A 19674-nucleotide genomic window follows, 5' to 3' on the forward strand; every position below is an offset into this window, starting at 1 on the left:
ATGAACCCGCCGCAACCTATAATAAATTTATTAACCCCTATCCTGCCCCCCACTACGCCGCCGCCACTGTAATAAAATGATTAACCCCTAAACCTAAGTCTAACCCTAACGCCCCCCTAACTTAAATATTAATTAAATAAATCTAAATAAATTAACTCTTATTAACTAAATGAATCCTATTTAAAACTAAATACTTACCTTTAAAATAAACCCTAATATAGCTACAATATAAATAATAATTATATTCTAGCTATCTTAGGATTTATATTTATTTTACAGGTACCTTTCAATTTATTTTAACCATGTACAATAGCTATTAAATAGTTATTAACTATTTAATAGCTTACCTAGCTAAAATAAAGAGAAATGTACCTGTGAAATAAATCCTAACCTAAGTTACAATTACACCTAACACTACACTATACTTTAATAAATTATTCCTATTTAAAAATAAATACTTACCTGTAAAATAAACCCTAAGATAGCTACAATGTAATTAATAATTATATTATAGCTATCTTAGGATTTATATTTATTTTACAGGTAACTTTGTATTTATTTTAGCTAGTTAGAATAGTTATTAAATAGTTATTAACTATTTAATAACTACCTAGCTAAAAGAAATACAAAATTACCTGTAAAATAAATCCTAGCTTAAGTTACAATTAAACCTAATACTACACTATCATTACATTAATTAAATAAATTAACTACAAATAACTACAATGAAATACAATTACATAAACTAACGAAAGTACAAAAAATAAAAAAAGCTAAGTTACAAAAAATAAAAAATTAAGTTACAAACATGTTAAAAATATTACTACAATTTTAAGCTACTTACACCTAATCTAAGCCCCCTAATAAAATAACAAACCCCCCCAAAATAAAAAAAATCCCTACCCTATTCTAAATTACATAAATTTCAAAGCTCTTTTACCTTACCAGCCCTTAAAAGGGCCATTTGTGGGGGCATGCCCCAAAAAGTTCAGCTCTTTTGCCTGTAAAATAAAAATACAACCCCCCCCCCAACATTAAAACCCACCACCCACATACCCCTAATCTAACCCAAACCCCCCTTACAAAAACCTAACACTAATCCCCTGAAGATCATCCTACCTTGAGTCGTCTTCACTCAGCCGAGCCACCGATGGAACTGAAGAGGACATCCGGAGCGGAAGAAGTTAATCCTCCAAGCGGCGCTGAAGAAATCTTCCATCCGATGAAGTCATCATCCAGGCGGCGCTGAAGAAGTCTTCGATCCGGCCGATGTCATCTTCAAAGAGGCGCTGAAGAGGTCTTCTATCCGGGCGAAGTCATCTTCCAAGCCGGGTCTTCAATCTTCCTTCCGCCGACGCGGAACCACCTTCTTCACCGACGGACTACGACGAATGACGGCTCCTTTAAGGGACGTCATCCAAGATGGCGTCCCCTCAATTCCGATTGGCTGATAGGATTCTATCAGCCAATCGGAATTAAGGTAGGAAAATCTGATTGGCTGATGGAATCAGCCAATCAGATTGAGCTCGCATTCTATTGGCTGTTCCGATCAGCCAATAGAATGCGAGCTCAATCTGATTGGCTGATTGGATCAGCCAATCGGATTGAACTTGAATCTGATTGGCTGATTCCATCAGCCAATCAGATTTTCCTACCTTAATTCCGATTGGCTGATAGAATCCTATCAGCCAATCGGAATTGAGGGGACGCCATCTTGGATGACGTCCCTTAAAGGAGCCGTCATTCGTCGTAGTCCGTCGGTGAAGAAGGTGGTTCCGCGTCGGCGGAAGGAAGATTGAAGACCCGGCTTGGAAGATGACTTCGCCCGGATAGAAGACCTCTTCAGCGCCTCTTTGAAGATGACATCGGCCGGATCGAAGACTTCTTCAGCGCCGCCTGGATGATGACTTCATCGGATGGAAGATTTCTTCAGCGCCGCTTGGAGGATTAACTTCTTCCGCTCCGGATGTCCTCTTCAGTTCCATCGGTGGCTCGGCTGAGTGAAGACGACTCAAGGTAGGATGATCTTCAGGGGATTAGTGTTAGGTTTTTGTAAGGGGGGTTTGGGTTAGATTAGGGGTATGTGGGTGGTGGGTTTTAATGTTGGGGGGGGGGTTGTATTTTTATTTTACAGGCAAAAGAGCTGAACTTTTTGGGGCATGCCCCCACAAATGGCCCTTTTAAGGGCTGGTAAGGTAAAAGAGCTTTGAAATTTATGTAATTTAGAATAGGGTAGGGATTTTTTTTATTTTGGGGGGGTTTGTTATTTTATTAGGGGGCTTAGATTAGGTGTAAGTAGCTTAAAATTGTTGTAATATTTTTAACATGTTTGTAACTTAATTTTTTATTTTTTGTAACTTAGCTTTTTTTATTTTTTGTACTTTAGTTAGTTTATGTAATTGTATTTCATTGTAGTTATTTGTAGTTAATTTATTTAATTAATGTAATGATAGTGTAGTATTAGGTTTAATTGTAACTTAAGCTAGGATTTATTTTACAGGTAATTTTGTATTTCTTTTAGCTAGGTAGTTATTAAATAGTTAATAACTATTTAATAACTATTCTAACTAGCTAAAATAAATACAAAGTTACCTGTAAAATAAATATAAATCCTAAGATAGCTATAATATAATTATTAATTACATTGTAGCTATCTTAGGGTTTATTTTACAGGTAAGTATTTATTTTTAAATAGGAATAATTTATTAAAGTATAGTGTAGTGTTAGGTGTAATTGTAACTTAGGTTAGGATTTATTTCACAGGTACATTTCTCTTTATTTTAGCTAGGTAAGCTATTAAATAGTTAATAACTATTTAATAGCTATTGTACATGGTTAAAATAAATTGAAAGGTACCTGTAAAATAAAAAAAAATCCTAAGATAGCTAGAATATAATTATTATTTATATTGTAGCTATATTAGGGTTTATTTTAAAGGTAAGTATTTAGTTTTAAATAGGATTCATTTAGTTAATAAGAGTTAATTTATTTAGATTTATTTAATTAATATTTAAGTTAGGGGGCGTTAGGGTTAGGGTTAGGTTTAGGGGTTAATCATTTTATTACAGTGGCGGCGGCATAGTGGGGGGCAGGATAGGGGTTAATAAATTTATTATAGGTGGCGACGGTGTAGGGGGGGCAGGATAGGGGTTAATAAATTTATTATAGGTGGCGACGGTGTAGGGGGGGCAGGATAGGGGTTAATAAATTTATTATAGGTGGCGACGGTGTAGGGGGGGCAGGATAGGGGTTAATAAATGTATTATAGGTGGCGACGGTGTAGGGGGGGCAGGATAGGGGTTAATACATTTAATATAGGTTGCGGCGGGTTCAGGGAGCGGCGGGTTAGGGGTTAATACATTTATTATAGTTGCGGTGGGCTCCGGGAGCGGCGGTTTAGGGGGTAATAACTTTATTTAGTTGCGGCGGTGTAGGGGGGGTCAGATTAGTGGTGTTTAGACTCGGGGTACATGTTAGGGTGTTAGGTGTAGACAGCTCCCATAGGAATCAATGGGATGTCTGTCAGCAGCGAACTTGTACTTTCGCTATGGTCAGACTCCCATTGATTCCTATGGGATCCGCCGCCTCCAGGCTGGCGCTTTGAAAACCAGGTACGCTGGGCCGTAAAACTGCTGATCGTACCTGCTAGTTTTTTGATAGCTAGCAAAAGTAGTGAGAATGTGCCGCACTTGTGTGCGGAACATCTGGAGTGACGTAAGAATCGATCTGTGTCGGACTGAGTCCGGCGGATCGAAGCTGACGTCACAAAATTCTACTTTTGCCGGTCTCGAGCCTTTGATAACTAAGGCGTATCAGCCTCGCCACAAATACGCTGCGGAATACGCAGCGTATTTGAGGTTGACGGCTTGATAACTACCCCCCAGAGTGCCTAGCTGCAGTTTGGGCCTGTGAGCGCTTTCAGCGTTATCTAGTGGGTTTGGAGAAATTTAGTTTGGAAACTGACCACAAACCGCTAGTCCCTCTAATCAATTCTTATGACATTGACAAAACACCCTTGAGATGCCAGAGACTTTTAATGAGACTGCTCAGGTTCAATGTTCAGGCAGTGCATGTGCCAGGGAAACAACTGGTTGTGGCAGATACACTATCCAGGCTCCCGCTGGCTGCTGCTGAAGAATCCTCCACAGAATCGGATGTGAAAGTGTATGTAGATTCAGTTCTGGCCTCTAAGTCCATTTCTTCAAGGAAACTGGAAGAGATAAAGAAAGAGACATATTTGGACACAGATCTGCAAGAAGTTATAAGGTACATAAAAGAAGGCTGGCCCGAGAGCCGGGCAGCCTGGATGTCTTTAAGTGCTTACCAGCCAGAGAGGTCGCAGCTCACGGAGCTAGAGGGGTTGGTGCTGTTCCAAGACCGCATTGTAATTCCTGTCAGCATGAGGAAAACAGAATTTATGTTTACCTGATAAATTACTTTCTCCAACGGTGTGTCCGGTCCACGGCGTCATCCTTACTTGTGGGATATTCTCTTCCCCAACAGGAAATGGCAAAGAGCCCAGCAAAGCTGGTCACATGATCCCTCCTAGGCTCCGCCTTCCCCAGTCATTCGACCGACGTAAAGGAGGAATATTTGCATAGGAGAAATCATATGATACCGTGGTGACTGTAGTTAAAGAAAATAAATTATCAGACCTGATTAAAAAACCAGGGCGGGCCGTGGACCGGACACACCGTTGGAGAAAGTAATTTATCAGGTAAACATAAATTCTGTTTTCTCCAACATAGGTGTGTCCGGTCCACGGCGTCATCCTTACTTGTGGGAACCAATACCAAAGCTTTAGGACACGGATGAAGGGAGGGAGCAAATCAGGTCACCTAGATGGAAGGCACCACGGCTTGCAAAACCTTTCTCCCAAAAATAGCCTCAGAAGAAGCAAAAGTATCAAATTTGTAAAATTTAGTAAAAGTGTGCAGTGAAGACCAAGTCGCTGCCTTACATATCTGATCAACAGAAGCCTCGTTCTTGAAGGCCCATGTGGAAGCCACAGCCCTAGTGGAATGAGCTGTGATTCTTTCGGGAGGCTGCCGTCCGGCAGTCTCGTAAGCCAATCTGATGATGCTTTTAATCCAAAAAGAGAGAGAGGTAGAAGTTGCTTTTTGACCTCTCCTTTTACCATAATAAACAACAAACAAAGAAGATGTTTGTCTAAAATCCTTTGTAGCATCTAAATAGAATTTTAGAGCACGAACTACATCCAAATTGTGCAACAAACGTTCCTTCTTTGAAACTGGATTCGGACACAAAGAAGGCACGACTATCTCCTGGTTAATGTTTTTGTTAGAAACAACTTTCGGAAGAAAACCAGGTTTAGTACGTAAAACCACCTTATCTGCATGGAACACCAGATAAGGAGGAGAACACTGCAGAGCAGATAATTCTGAAACTCTTCTAGCAGAAGAAATTGCAACCAAAAACAAAACTTTCCAAGATAATAACTTAATATCAACGGAATGTAAGGGTTCAAACGGAACCCCCTGAAGAACTGAAAGAACTAAATTGAGACTCCAAGGAGGAGTCAAAGGTTTGTAAACAGGCTTGATTCTAACCAGAGCCTGAACAAAGGCTTGAACATCTGGCACAGCTGCCAGCTTTTTGTGAAGTAACACAGACAAGGCAGAAATCTGTCCCTTCAAAGAACTTGCAGATAATCCTTTCTCCAAACCTTCTTGAAGAAAGGATAGAATCTTAGGAATTTTTACCTTGTCCCAAGGGAATCCTTTAGATTCACACCAACAGATATATTTTTTCCATATTTTGTGGTAGATTTTTCTAGTTACAGGCTTTCTGGCCTGAACAAGAGTATCAATGACAGAATCTGAGAACCCTCGCTTTGAAAAGATCAAGCGTTCAATCTCCAAGCAGTCAGTTGGAGTGAGACCAGATTCGGATGTTCGAACGGACCTTGAACAAGAAGGTCTCGTCTCAAAGGTAGCTTCCATGGTGGAGCCGATGACATATTCACCAGGTCTGCATACCAAGTCCTGCGTGGCCACGCAGGAGCTATCAAGATCACCGATGCCCTCTCCTGATTGATCCTGGCTACCAGCCTGGGGATGAGAGGAAACGGCGGGAATACATAAGCTAGTTTGAAGGTCCAAGGTGCTACTAGTGCATCTACTAGAGTCGCCTTGGGATCCCTGGATCTGGACCCGTAGCAAGGAACCTTGAAGTTCTGACGAGAGGCCATCAGATCCATGTCTGGAATGCCCCACAATTGAGTAATTTGGGCAAAGATTTCCGGATGGAGTTCCCACTCCCCCGGATGAAATGTCTGACGACTCAGAAAATCCGCTTCCCAATTTTCCACTCCTGGGATGTGGATTGCAGACAAGTGGCAGGAGTGAGTCTCCGCCCATTGAACGATTTTGGTCACTTCTTCCATCGCCAGGGAACTCCTTGTTCCCCCCTGATGGTTGATGTACGCAACAGTCGTCATGTTGTCTGATTGAAACTGTATGAACTTGGCCTTTGCTAGCTGAGGCCAAGCCTTGAGAGCATTGAATATCGCTCTCAGTTCCAGAATATTTATCGGGAGAAGAGATTCTTCCCGAGACCAAAGACCCTGAGCTTTCAGGGGTCCCCAGACCGCGCCCCAGCCCACCAGACTGGCGTCGGTCGTGACAATGACCCACTCTGGTCTGCGGAAGCTCATCCCCTGTGACAGGTTGTCCAGGGACAGCCACCAACGGAGTGAATCTCTGGTCCTCTGATCTACTTGTATCGTCGGAGACAAGTCCGTATAGTCCCCATTCCACTGACTGAGCATGCACAGTTGTAATGGTCTTAGATGAATTCGCGCAAAAGGAACTATGTCCATTGCCGCTACCATCAAACCTATTACTTCCATGCACTGCGCTATGGAAGGAAGAGGAACAGAATGAAGTATTTGACAAGAGTTTAGAAGTTTTGATTTTCTGGCCTCTGTCAGAAAAATCCTCATTTCTAAGGAGTCTATTATTGTTCCCAAGAAGGGAACCCTTGTTGACGGAGATAGAGAACTTTTTTCTACGTTCACTTTCCACCCGTGAGATCTGAGAAAGGCCAGGACAATGTCCGTGTGAGCCTTTGCTTGTGGAAGGGACGACGCTTGAATCAGTATGTCGTCCAAGTAAGGTACTACTGCAATGCCCCTTGGTCTTAGCACCGCTAGAAGGGACCCTAGTACCTTTGTGAAAATTCTTGGAGCAGTGGCTAATCCGAACGGAAGTGCCACAAACTGGTAATGCTTGTCCAGAAATGCGAACCTTAGGAACCGATGATGTTCCTTGTGGATAGGAATATGTAGATACGCATCCTTTAAATCCACCGTGGTCATGAATTGACCTTCCTGGATGGAAGGAAGAATTGTTCGAATGGTTTGCATTTTGAACGATGGAACCTTGAGAAACTTGTTTAGGATCTTGAGATCTAAGATTGGTCTGAATGTTCCCTCTTTTTTGGGAACTACGAACAGATTGGAGTAGAACCCCATCCCTTGTTCTCCTAATGGAACAGGATGAATCACTCCCATTTTTAACAGGTCTTCTACACAATGTAAGAATGCCTGTCTTTTTATGTGGTCTGAAGACAATTGAGACCTGTGGAACCTCCCCCTTGGGGGAAGCCCCTTGAATTCCAGAAGATAACCTTGGGAGACTATTTCTAGCGCCCAAGGATCCAGAACATCTCTTGCCCAAGCCTGAGCGAAGAGAGAGAGTCTGCCCCCCACCAGATCCGGTCCCGGATCGGGGGCCAACATCTCATGCTGTCTTGGTAGCAGTGGCAGGTTTCTTGGCCTGCTTACCTTTGTTCCAGCCTTGCATTGGCCTCCAGGCTGGCTTGGCTTGAGAAGTATTACCCTCTTGCTTAGAGGACGTAGCACTTGGGGCTGGTCCGTTTCTGCGAAAGGGACGAAAATTAGGTTTATTTTTGGCCTTGAAAGACCTATCCTGAGGAAGGGCGTGGCCCTTGCCCCCAGTGATATCAGAAATAATCTCTTTCAAGTCAGGGCCAAACAGCATTTTCCCCTTGAAAGGAATGTTAAGCAATTTGTTCTTGGAAGACGCATCCGCTGACCAAGATTTTAGCCAAAGCGCTCTGTGCGCCACAATAGCAAACCCAGAATTTTTCGCCGCTAATCTAGCCAATTGCAAAGTGGCGTCTAGGGTGAAAGAGTTAGCCAATTTGAGAGCATGAATTCTGTCCAAAATCTCCTCATAAGAAGAATCTTTATTGAGCGCCTTTTCTAGTTCATCGAACCAGAAACACGCTGCTGTAGTGACAGGAACAATGCATGAAATTGGTTGTAGAAGGTAACCTTGCTGAACAAACATCTTTTTAAGCAAACCCTCTAATTTTTTATCCATAGGATCTTTGAAAGCACAACTATCTTCTATGGGTATAGTGGTGCGTTTGTTTAGAGTAGAAACCGCCCCCTCGACCTTGGGGACTGTCTGCCATAAGTCCTTTCTGGGGTCGACCATAGGAAACAATTTCTTAAATATAGGGGGAGGGACGAAAGGTATGCCGGGCCTTTCCCATTCTTTATTTACAATGTCCGCCACCCGCTTGGGTATAGGAAAAGCTTCGGGGGGCCCCGGGACCTCTAGGAACTTGTCCATTTTACATAATTTCTCTGGAATGACCAAATTCTCACAATCATCCAGAGTAGATAACACCTCCTTAAGCAGGGCGCGGAGATGTTCCAATTTAAATTTAAATGTAATCACATCAGGTTCAGCTTGTTGAGAAATTTTCCCTGAATCTGAAATTTCTCCCTCAGACAAAACCTCCCTGGCCCCCTCAGACTGGTGTAGGGGCACTTCAGAACCAATATCATCAGCGTCCTCATGCTCTTCAGAATTTTCTAAAACAGAGCAGTCGCGCTTTCGCTGATAAGTGGCCATTTTGGCTAAAATGTTTTTGATAGAATTATCCATTACAGCCGTTAATTGTTGCATAGTAAGGAGTATTGGCGCACTAGATGTACTAGGGGCCTCCTGTGTGGGCAAGACTGGTGTAGACGAAGGAGGGGATGATGCAGTACCATGCTTACTCCCCTCACTTGAGGAATCATCTTGGGCATCATTTTCTCTAAATTTTGTGTCACATAAATCACATCTATTTAAATGAGAAGGAACCTTGGCTTCCCCACATACAGAACACAGTCTATCTGGTAGTTCAGACATGTTAAACAGGCATAAACTTGATAACAAAGTACAAAAAACGTTTTAAAATAAAACCGTTACTGTCACTTTAAATTTTAAACTGAACACACTTTATTACTGCAAATGTGAAAAAGTATGAAGGAATTGTTCAAAATTCACCAAAATTTCCCCACAGTGTCTTAAAGCCTTAAAAGTATTGCACACCAAATTTGAAAGCTTTAACCCTTAAAATAACGGAACCGGAGCCGTTTTTATATTTAACCCCTTTACAGTCCCTGGTATCTGCTTTGCTGAGACCCAACCAAGCCCAAAGGGGAATACGATACCAAATGACGCCTTCAGAAAGTCTTTTCTATGTATCAGAGCTCCTCACACATGCATCTGCATGTCATGCTTCCCAAAAACAAGTGCGCAATAGAGGCACGAAAATGAGGCTCTGCCTATGATTAGGGAAAGCCCCTAGAGGATAAGGTGTCCAATACAGTGCCTGCCGGTTATTTTACATAATTCCCAAGAATAAAATAATTCCTCCAAGCTATGAAGTATTAAAATATGCTTATATATCAATCGTTTTAGCCCAGAAAATGTCTACAGTCTTAAAAGCCCTTGTGAAGCCCTTTTTTTCTTTATGTAATAAAAATGGCTTACCGGATCCCATAGGGAAAATGACAGCTTCCAGCATTACATCGTCTTGTTAGAAATGTGTCATACCTCAAGCAGCAAAAGTCTGCTCACTGTTTCCCCCAACTGAAGTTAATTCCTCTCAACAGTCCTGTGTGGAAACAGCCATCGATTTTAGTAACGGTTGCTAAAATCATTTTCCTCTTACAAACAGAAATCTTCATCTCTTTTCTGTTTCAGAGTAAATAGTACATACCAGCACTATTTTAAAATAACAAACTCTTGATTGAATAATAAAAACTACAGTTAAACACCAAAAAACTCTAAGCCATCTCCGTGGAGATGTTGCCTGTACAACGGCAAAGAGAATGACTGGGGAAGGCGGAGCCTAGGAGGGATCATGTGACCAGCTTTGCTGGGCTCTTTGCCATTTCCTGTTGGGGAAGAGAATATCCCACAAGTAAGGATGACGCCGTGGACCGGACACACCTATGTTGGAGAAAGAGATGTTAAACAGGATTCACGATGGCCATTTAGGCATTACAAAGTGCAGAGAAAGGGCAGCTACAGCTGTGTGGTGGCCTGGGATCAGCTCCGACATTGCAAATCACGTGTCTAAATGTGCCTTTTGCCGGGAACGCCGGCCTACTCAGAGAAGGGAGCCCTTGATGTCTACTCCGCTGCCTGCGGGGCCATGGCAGAAAATAGCTGCTGATTTGTGTGAACTGCACGGGAAAAAGTTTCTTGTTGTGATCGACTACTATTCCAGGTATTTGGAAATTGCACCCCTGAATGATATCACAAGTCAGGCCGTTATCATTCGCCTGAAGAGCTTGTTCGCCCGCTGGGGCATTCCAATGGAGCTGGTGAGTGATAATGGTATGCAGTTCGCTTCTTCAGAGTTCAGTGCTTTCAGCAGGGAATATGATTTTGTACATTCCATGTCAAGTCCACATTATCCGCAGGCCAACGGAATGGCTGAAAGGGCAGTTCAAACAACAAAATTCATTCTAAAGCAATCTGAGCCGTACCTAGCCCTCTTGTCATACAGGGCGACGCCCATTCAAGCCACCGGGTTTAGCCCGGCACAGCTGATGCTAGGACGCTAGATTCGCACCACTTTACCCTCAGTGGGTGTCTTCAAGCCGCCTGGCCCTGTTCCTCGGGACGAAGTCCTTAGGAGGGATGAAGAGGCCAAAAAGGCCAAAAAGGGTTATCGTTTCTTCTACGACAGGAGACATTCTGTCAGGCCCTTACAGGAACTGAAAGCGGGCCAAAGTGTCAGAATTAAACTGGACGATGAGAAGAAATGGAAGACGCCTGCTACGGTAGTTGGCCGCTCTCCAGAACCAAGGTCTTATACAGTCCTTACTGAGGGAGGGACGGTTACACGCCGTAACCGAAGACATCTTCAGCCTGTACTTGAGAGTCTGGAACTGGATGCCTCAGCCCCAAGCATGTGCATGCTACCTATCTAGATATCTCTTCAACAAGGAATAACATGAGAACAAAGCAAACTTGATAATAGAAGTAAATTGGAAACTTTTTTAAATTGTATTCTCTATCTAAATCATAAAAGAAATATTTTGAGTTTCATGTCCTTAAATTAAACTTTCATGATTCAGATAAATCATGCAATTTTAAATAATCCATTTTTCTTCTATTTTCTAATTTGCTTTGTTCTCTTGGTATCCTCTGTTGAAAAGCATACATAGGTGCAAGAAAGTGCAATGTTTTAACATTTCCCCTCACTTTCAGGTTTATTATCTCTGGTGGGGGACCAGATAGAAACCTGAAATGGTTACAGATGTCCTCTATAGTAGCATTCTGCTGATGGCTGCAGTGGTTACACTAAGTAAAATAAAAATATAAAACTGGTTGTTTTGCAATACCAACACATAGGTTATCAATCATAAAAAAACAAAAAAAACAGAAAAATTAAAACCTACTTTACAATTACTGGACCAATTGAGATGGACTCACCCAATACATATTTGTAGCAAAAATATGGATATTTATTTCCTTTTTACAAAACAAATATCCAAATGAATGCACAAACTAATATTAAAGGGACACTGAACCCAAATTTTTTCTTTCGTGATTCAGATAGAGCATGCAATTTTAAGCAACTTTCTAATTTACTCCTATTATCAAATTTTCTTCATTCTCTTGGTATGTTTATTTGAAAAGCAAGAATGTAAGTTTAGATGCCGGCCCATTTTTGGTGAACAACCTGGGTTGTCCTTGCTGATTGGACATCACCAATAAACAAGTGCTGTCCATGGTTCTGAACCAACATTTTGCTGACTCCTTGGCATAGATTCCTTCTTTTTTAAATAAAGACATCAAGAGAACGAAGAACAATTGATAAAAGAAGTAAATTAGAAAGTTGCTTAAAATTGCCATCTCTATCTGAATCATTAAAAAAAAATTGGGTTCAGTGTCCCTTTAAAGAAAAGGAATATGGCGGAGTCTGACCGAGCTTAGAGATGGCTGCGTAGTCTCTAAGCTCCGTGCTGCCACAGTGAAAAGTTAACAATAACTAGCCGTTAAATGTCTTGAAATACCTCTAAGTACTCTATGTGGAGCCAACCCTCAACAAGGGCAAGCAGCTGGTAGACCTTTGGGGCAGTTTGGATGCGATCTCAGACTGTGCCAGCGGGAACACATTTTCGCGCCAGGAGTCTGAGTGCACGGACCAGGGAGAAAGGCACCATAAAGGCACAAACACAACAGCATACCTGAGTAATCAACAGCAGGACCGGATCGAGTGCTGAAAACATTGAGAGCCTCAGGAGCGGTAAGGCGCACAACACGGGACAACCACCCGCTGTATAAAATTGCTTAAAATTGCCATCTCTATCTGAATCATTAAAAAAAAAATTGGGTTCAGTGTCCCTTTAAAGAAAAGGAATATGGCGGAGTCTGACCGAGCTTAGAGATGGCTGCGTAGTCTCTAAGCTCCGTGCTGCCACAGTGAAAAGTTAACAATAACTAGCCGTTAAATGTCTTGAAATACCTCTAAGTACTCTATGTGGAGCCAACCCTCAACAAGGGCAAGCAGCTGGTAGACCTTTGGGGCAGTTTGGATGCGATCTCAGACTGTGCCAGCGGGAACACATTTTCGCGCCAGGAGTCTGAGTGCACGGACCAGGGAGAAAGGCACCATAAAGGCACAAACACAACAGCATACCTGAGTAATCAACAGCAGGACCGGATCGAGTGCTGAAAACATTGAGAGCCTCAGGAGCGGTAAGGCGCACAACACGGGACAACCACCCGCTGTATAATCCCAGACGCGGTCATACCCAGAGCGCACTAAGGCTCTGGGGTAGGCCGCGGAGACAGAGTCACAGACAAGGGGAGCGGAGGTAAGACTCATGGCGCGGCAAAGGTAAAAAGCCCCGATACTAAACTGAGGAGGGGCATATGGAGAGTCGGGAGCAGCGACTAATTGCTGAGCGGTATGTAAAATTAAATTGAAGCCAAAAAGTTATTCTGGGACAAAACGAAGGGGACCAAAAATAAAGATAGATAAGGGGCAAAGAGCACAGACATGAATCCTCACAAATAAAGAAAAATAAATGGAAAGAGCACAGATATTCTTGAGAGTATTGACTGATTATTTTTGAAGGGGACAGAAATAAAAAGTTTGCTGAGGTCTGCTATGCATCTCAGCATACTGCGTGTTAGAGGATAAAATAGAAGGTTCACTAAAAAAGCAACGAATCCCAGCAAGGAGTTCACAAACATTTACTTGAACCACAAATGAATAAAATCTCCTACCCAATATCTGTGTAAAGCAGGGAATAGATCAGCTAGAAAAAAAGACTTTAAGGCTTCTTATAAATATATTTACAAGCATTAATATTTGTCAGGCCTTTTACATCTTTAATAAATACCTCACTGACCTTTTTCAAAAGGTTGTACTCCCAATAGAGAACATTTCTACACTACAGCCTAATAATATAAGACTAATCATTGGAAGTTTTCTGTACTTTCTGGCTAAGTTAGTATGTCCGCCAGGAGACCAGCCAGGGGAGATAAACCAAGCAAAATCCCTACAGTAAATAATTTTTTTAAACCGTCCAAATCACATAAAAATACTGAACTACTGGCAATGGAGATGACAGAGGACTCAGAGTCCGAGACTACATCCATTGAAATAAATGCAGACAAGAACCCTGTAACTAAGGCTGACTTGAGAGATCTAGTATCAAAACAAGATATTGCAAGCAACTTCGAAAAGTTATGGGAAAAAATAGACTCCATGCATAATGCCGTCACATCTAGCCTCACTGACATTCGCTCTGATATTGCTGATCTAGGTGGCAGACTAGATGCACTTGAGGAACATAGAGACGAGATCTCCGATGAACTAACAACATCTTTCCAAACGATTCAAACACAACAACAAGCTATAGCGGATCTTCAAGACAAAGTTGACGATCTAGAAAATAGATCCCGCAGAAATAATGTCAGATTGAAAGGGGTCCCGGAATCTATCACCAACGCAAATCTACACACATATTTACAACAACTATTTCGCAATATTACAGGAGACTCAGAAGAATAAGATTTTGAAATGGAAAGAGCTCATAGAGCCCTACGTGCAAAACCTAAAGAAGGGGCCCCTCCAAGAGACGTAAATTATTAAATTATCCTTTTTTCAAGATAAGGAAAAAATACTCCAAGCCTCAAGATCCAAGCCAACATACAAATTTCAAGGAAATGTGATTCAATTTTTCCAAGACCTCAGCCTTCGTACATTACAAAGAAGAAGCTCTTTGCACCCTCTAACTGCCCTTCTGAGAAAGCAGCAAATCAAATATAAATGGGGTTTCCCCTTCGCCCTATATATTCTCAAGGACAACAAGACCTTTACAGTCCGGGAAATAGAAGAAATAGATCCAACATGTAAGCTCATGGGACTTGAAACACCGAACATACCTGCAGAAGACCAGCCACCAAAACACACGGCCCCTCTTAGACAACCCAAATGGACAAAAGTGAACAGAAAAGGAACCAAGAAATAATATAGACCCAAGAAAACACCGCTTTAACCATCTATAGGGGAATCACCCAGACTTAGGAACTATCAATGGGGACTATTCTTGGGCTTTTTCAAAGATCAATGCTCTATTGATAGGTTAACCTCATCAGACTTCCCCACCTCAAGGTCCCTAAAAAGGGATGATGATGACAAGTTAAAACACTAGTTTTTGAGAAAGTTACTTTGTAGTTACTGCTCTTTTGTAAATGTTCTAGGAACTTAGAAATGTTTTAGGTATTGTTAACTTATAAAGATTTTATGCATACTAAATTACAAGCAGCTCCAACCCTAGTATAATAATGGTAAGTCAGACAGGATGTGACAACTTACGAGTTAAGTTCAATTTAGGGTTGTTTATACTTTGTTGTTCTTATTGTTATTCTCTGTTTCTAATCTTGTTTCTTTCTTTTCCTAAGGGTGCCGGGGTTCTTCTCCTTCTCAACCTACTATATGCTAACCACACTCAACCCCCTGATATGAGGCTTCCTCCCAAAATGTATGTATCTAAAAACCTTGTAATTAGACCAACACCACTAAGATGTCAAAACATTACACTACAATGATCCCTCAGATACACCTTGTTTCCCATAATGTCAGAGGATTAAACTCTAACATCAAAAGGCGCACAGCTATGACCCAGTATCAACATTTAGGGGCAAACATTATATTCCTACAGGAAACGCACTTCACTAAAGCCACTATACCAAAATATTGGGCTAGACATTTTAATCAACATTTTCATGCCACCACAGACACCAAGAAGAGGGGAGTATCTATCCTAATTCATTCTAACTTAGCATTTCAACATGAATCTACTGTGGCAGACAGGGAAGGGAGATATCTGATCGTCCAGGGGAATCTTCAGGGCTCGGAAGTTATTCTGTGCAATATATATGCTCCCAATGACAACCAACACTCCTTTTTCCATAACATATCTAACCTGCTTACTAACTGGTCTCACCACAAAATAATATTAGCAGGGGACTTTAATATAACCATGACTAAACATTCGGACTGTGGTACTAAACTATCTCTTAAAAAACTTAGACACAATAGAATAGTGAATGCAATACAAGACCATGTAGCCCCACATGCTTTGCTTGACTCTTGGTCCACGTTATATGGACAAACGACTGACCCAACCTTCTACTCCTCAGCACATAAACAATACACTAGAATAGACTACATCTATACAAGTCAAATTCTTCAGCCCCTCTACAGAGGGTCGAAAATCCACCCTTGTGTATGGTCGGACCATTCTATTATCTATCGCACTCCAGTTAGAAGGATTTGTGGATATTCATCGATCTCGCACATGGACATACGACCCCTCACATTTAAAAGATCCTCTAACCAAAGATAGAATAGACAGGTCGTTAACAGAATTCTGGAACACTAACAAACATTCCACAGCCAATCCCATATACTCTTGGGCAGCACATAAGGCTTATCTTAGGGGAATGCTTATTAGAGAGAAAGCACTACGAAACAAACAACACAGATCTCTAATAACACAGCTCCACACAGAAATACAGGAATTAGAGACTCAACATAGATTAACCCACAACAATAACATTCTACCCACACTGGAAAGCAAGAGATCATACTTGGCCAACCTTTTAAATCACCAATCGACAAGAGCAATCCAAAGACTCAATGCGCAATATTACACAAACCAGACAAGTATCTAGCTCACAAATTAAGAGAAAGGTGTAAAGCGTGCACCATTATGTCCATCTTGCTTCCGAACGGGGCCCTGGTATATAACCCACAACAAATAGCAGAGGCTTTCGCAGACTTTTACGGGAAACTATATGACGGGAATAAAGTAGAACACACACAGTCGGTAATATCCCAGACCACGAAATTTCTAGAAGCAGCGACACTAAACTCCTTGTCAAAAGAAGATTACGATAGCTTAAATACCCCTATAACGATTACAGAAGTCTTAGGAGTTATTAAAGACCTTAAGTCGGGGAAGGCGGCAGGGCCGGATGGGTTCGCTAGTGAATATTATAAAACACTTAAGGGAACACTGGTACCCCACCTTGTCGACCTTTGCAATTATATCCTAGAAGGGCACACTATCCCAAAAGATATGCTACAAGCTAGAATCGTGGTGATACCAAAACCTGGCAAAAATCATAAGTTCTGCTCCAATTATCGGCCCATTTCACTTATCAACCAGGATCTGAAGATCCTTACTAAGATCCTGGCCAATCGGCTAAAATACATTTTACCAAAGCTGATCCATCTAGATCAGGTGGGTTTTGTCGCTGAACGGGAAGCCCCGGATAATGTCCGTAGGTTGTTGAGTATCATAGACTATGTAGGACAGAAACGGGTGCCTTCTCTGCTCCTCTCACTGGATGCGGAGAAGGCATTCGACAGAATAGATTAGGACTATATGAGAGCAGTCTTGAGGAAGATGGGATTTGGAGGAGCATTCATGGAAGCAATAAATAGGATATACTCTACTCCATCGGCTTGTATTTCTGTGGCAGGCTATAAATCTAAAAATTTTCCTATATTAAATGGGACAAGACAGGGGTGCCCGTTGTCACCTCTTATCTTGCGCTCTGTATAGACCCATTAGCAGCCAAAATTAGACAGATGCCAGACATTTCAGGAGTAAAGATTAAAAGCCGAGAGTACAAACTAACACTCTTTGCAGACGACATTATGCTTACACTGACTAAACCCCTTATTTCGCTACCCAATTTATACAAAACGCTAGAAGAATTTTCCCAAATCTCGGGATATAAAATCAACCTAGACAAATGTGAGGCTCTATCACTAGGTCTTCCGCAACACACCAAGAAACTTATAGAATCCAACTTCGATCTGAAATGGGCTACTCACTCGATTAAATATTTAGGAATTCACTTGACCCCCCAAGTTAATCAATTACATAAACACAACTACATACCCATATATAAGGATATCAGGAAAGACCTAAATAAATGGAGGACATACACCTTCTCATGGATAGGTAGATTGGCTGCAGTAAAGATGACAGTTTTTCCCCGCCTATTATATCTATTTAGGACACTTCCCATAGAAGTTCCGGTCACAGAACTGAGAACGTTACAAGCAGAACTAATAGCATTCATTAGGGGAAGGAAAATGGCCAGAATTCCATCTACACTTTTCACAAAACACAGGACATTGGGAGGGATAGGAGCCCCTAACCTGGTAGAATACCACAGAGCAGCGAGGCTGGCACAGACAGTACTCTTGGGTAGAAGGGAAGAGAGGGTCCTTTGGACCCGACTAGAAGCGGACTTGAGAGGGTCCACTCACACGGACGATATTCTATGGAGCAAAAATCTGACAGGAAACAAACAGGTTGGATATAGGTCACAAATTCTAGATAGCACAATACATTCATGGTCAATACCAACCAAACAGCAAAGGTTCTTACCTACCCAAACACTTTTGTGCCCTATTAGATACCTCCTCTCTAGGGAAACTCAGAATATAGTTGACAAATGGGCGAACAAAGGATTATACAGGGTGGCAGACTGGATGGAGGGAGGAAAATATAAGACTTTTACTCAAATACAGAACATGTTGGCTCCATTAAAGCTACAATGGTTCCAATACCTCCAGATCAATACCTCAATCCAACAATACATAAGAACATATAAACCTACTTCACACACAACAATAGAACTCCTACTTCAATCTGAAAACAGACCTAAAAAAACGATTTTTAGGTTATATCTAGAAATCCAATCATTACACAACTCGATTAAACCCTCCATACTTTTAAAATGGGAAGAAGATTTAAACATAAGTAAAGATAAAAAAGACTGGGATGATTTGTTTCGATCTGCTTGCTCGAGCTTATTGAGCGCAAGCCTCAGGGAGAACACAACTAAAACACTCTTCAGGTGGTACTTAACCCCGACTAAAACCCAACACATGTCCCCAACTAACAACAGACTTTGCTATAGGGGATGCGGGGGCATCAGAACATATCGGCACATGTGGTGGGACTGCACCATTATACGACCTACATGGGACCATTTGTCCTCCCTTATTGGGGCGGTATTAGAGGATCAGATCCACTTAACACCTTTACAAGCTTTACTGAATGAACCTGTTCCTCAATTCAATAAGCAGATAAACATATTTATTATGATTTTATGTACGGTCACTAGAATGAGTATTGCAAAATACTGGAAAACTAGTGCTCCACCATGGGAAGAGGTGAGGAACAAAATATCTATGACCTACCGTATGCATGAATCCGCCTCGAAGATACTAGACACACAAACCCAATTTGAGAGAATATGGTTTTATTGGATACTTAATGGAACCTCACAAAGATAGATAGTAGAAAAGCATTCTAAAAATAAATCCTCATTAACAATGTTGGTGGGAGGGGAGGGGGAGACCCTGGTGCCCTACTTTCTTTTCCTTATCTATGCTATATGATCTACTCCTAGGGACCCACCTAAGCATAGAAATACCTAAATAGACACTAGGCCAGTAATTAGTGGGCCTCCTTACTTCTCTTATCTCTACCTTTCCTTTCTTTTCTTCTCCTTTATCTAATATTCTTTTCTCTTAAATAGATTTAATGTTATACAGTCTTGCATATATGTTACGGTGGGATGAAATGTATACACCTTAGGCCTGCATCAATCCAGTCAAAGTTGGAATTGTAAGGGTTGAGTCTATCAACGTCTTAGGCAGGATTCTGGAAGCTGAACTCAACAAATGATGGGAAGGATGGATAACACAGAAATTTGAGTATGATATCTTAGTAATTCTCACAAAAAGCTATTTATAATCAATCTAATAACTTTGACTATATAGATC

This window comes from Bombina bombina, chromosome 3, assembly GCF_027579735.1.
Source record: "Bombina bombina isolate aBomBom1 chromosome 3, aBomBom1.pri, whole genome shotgun sequence".
Classification (NCBI taxonomy): Eukaryota; Metazoa; Chordata; class Amphibia; order Anura; family Bombinatoridae; genus Bombina; species Bombina bombina.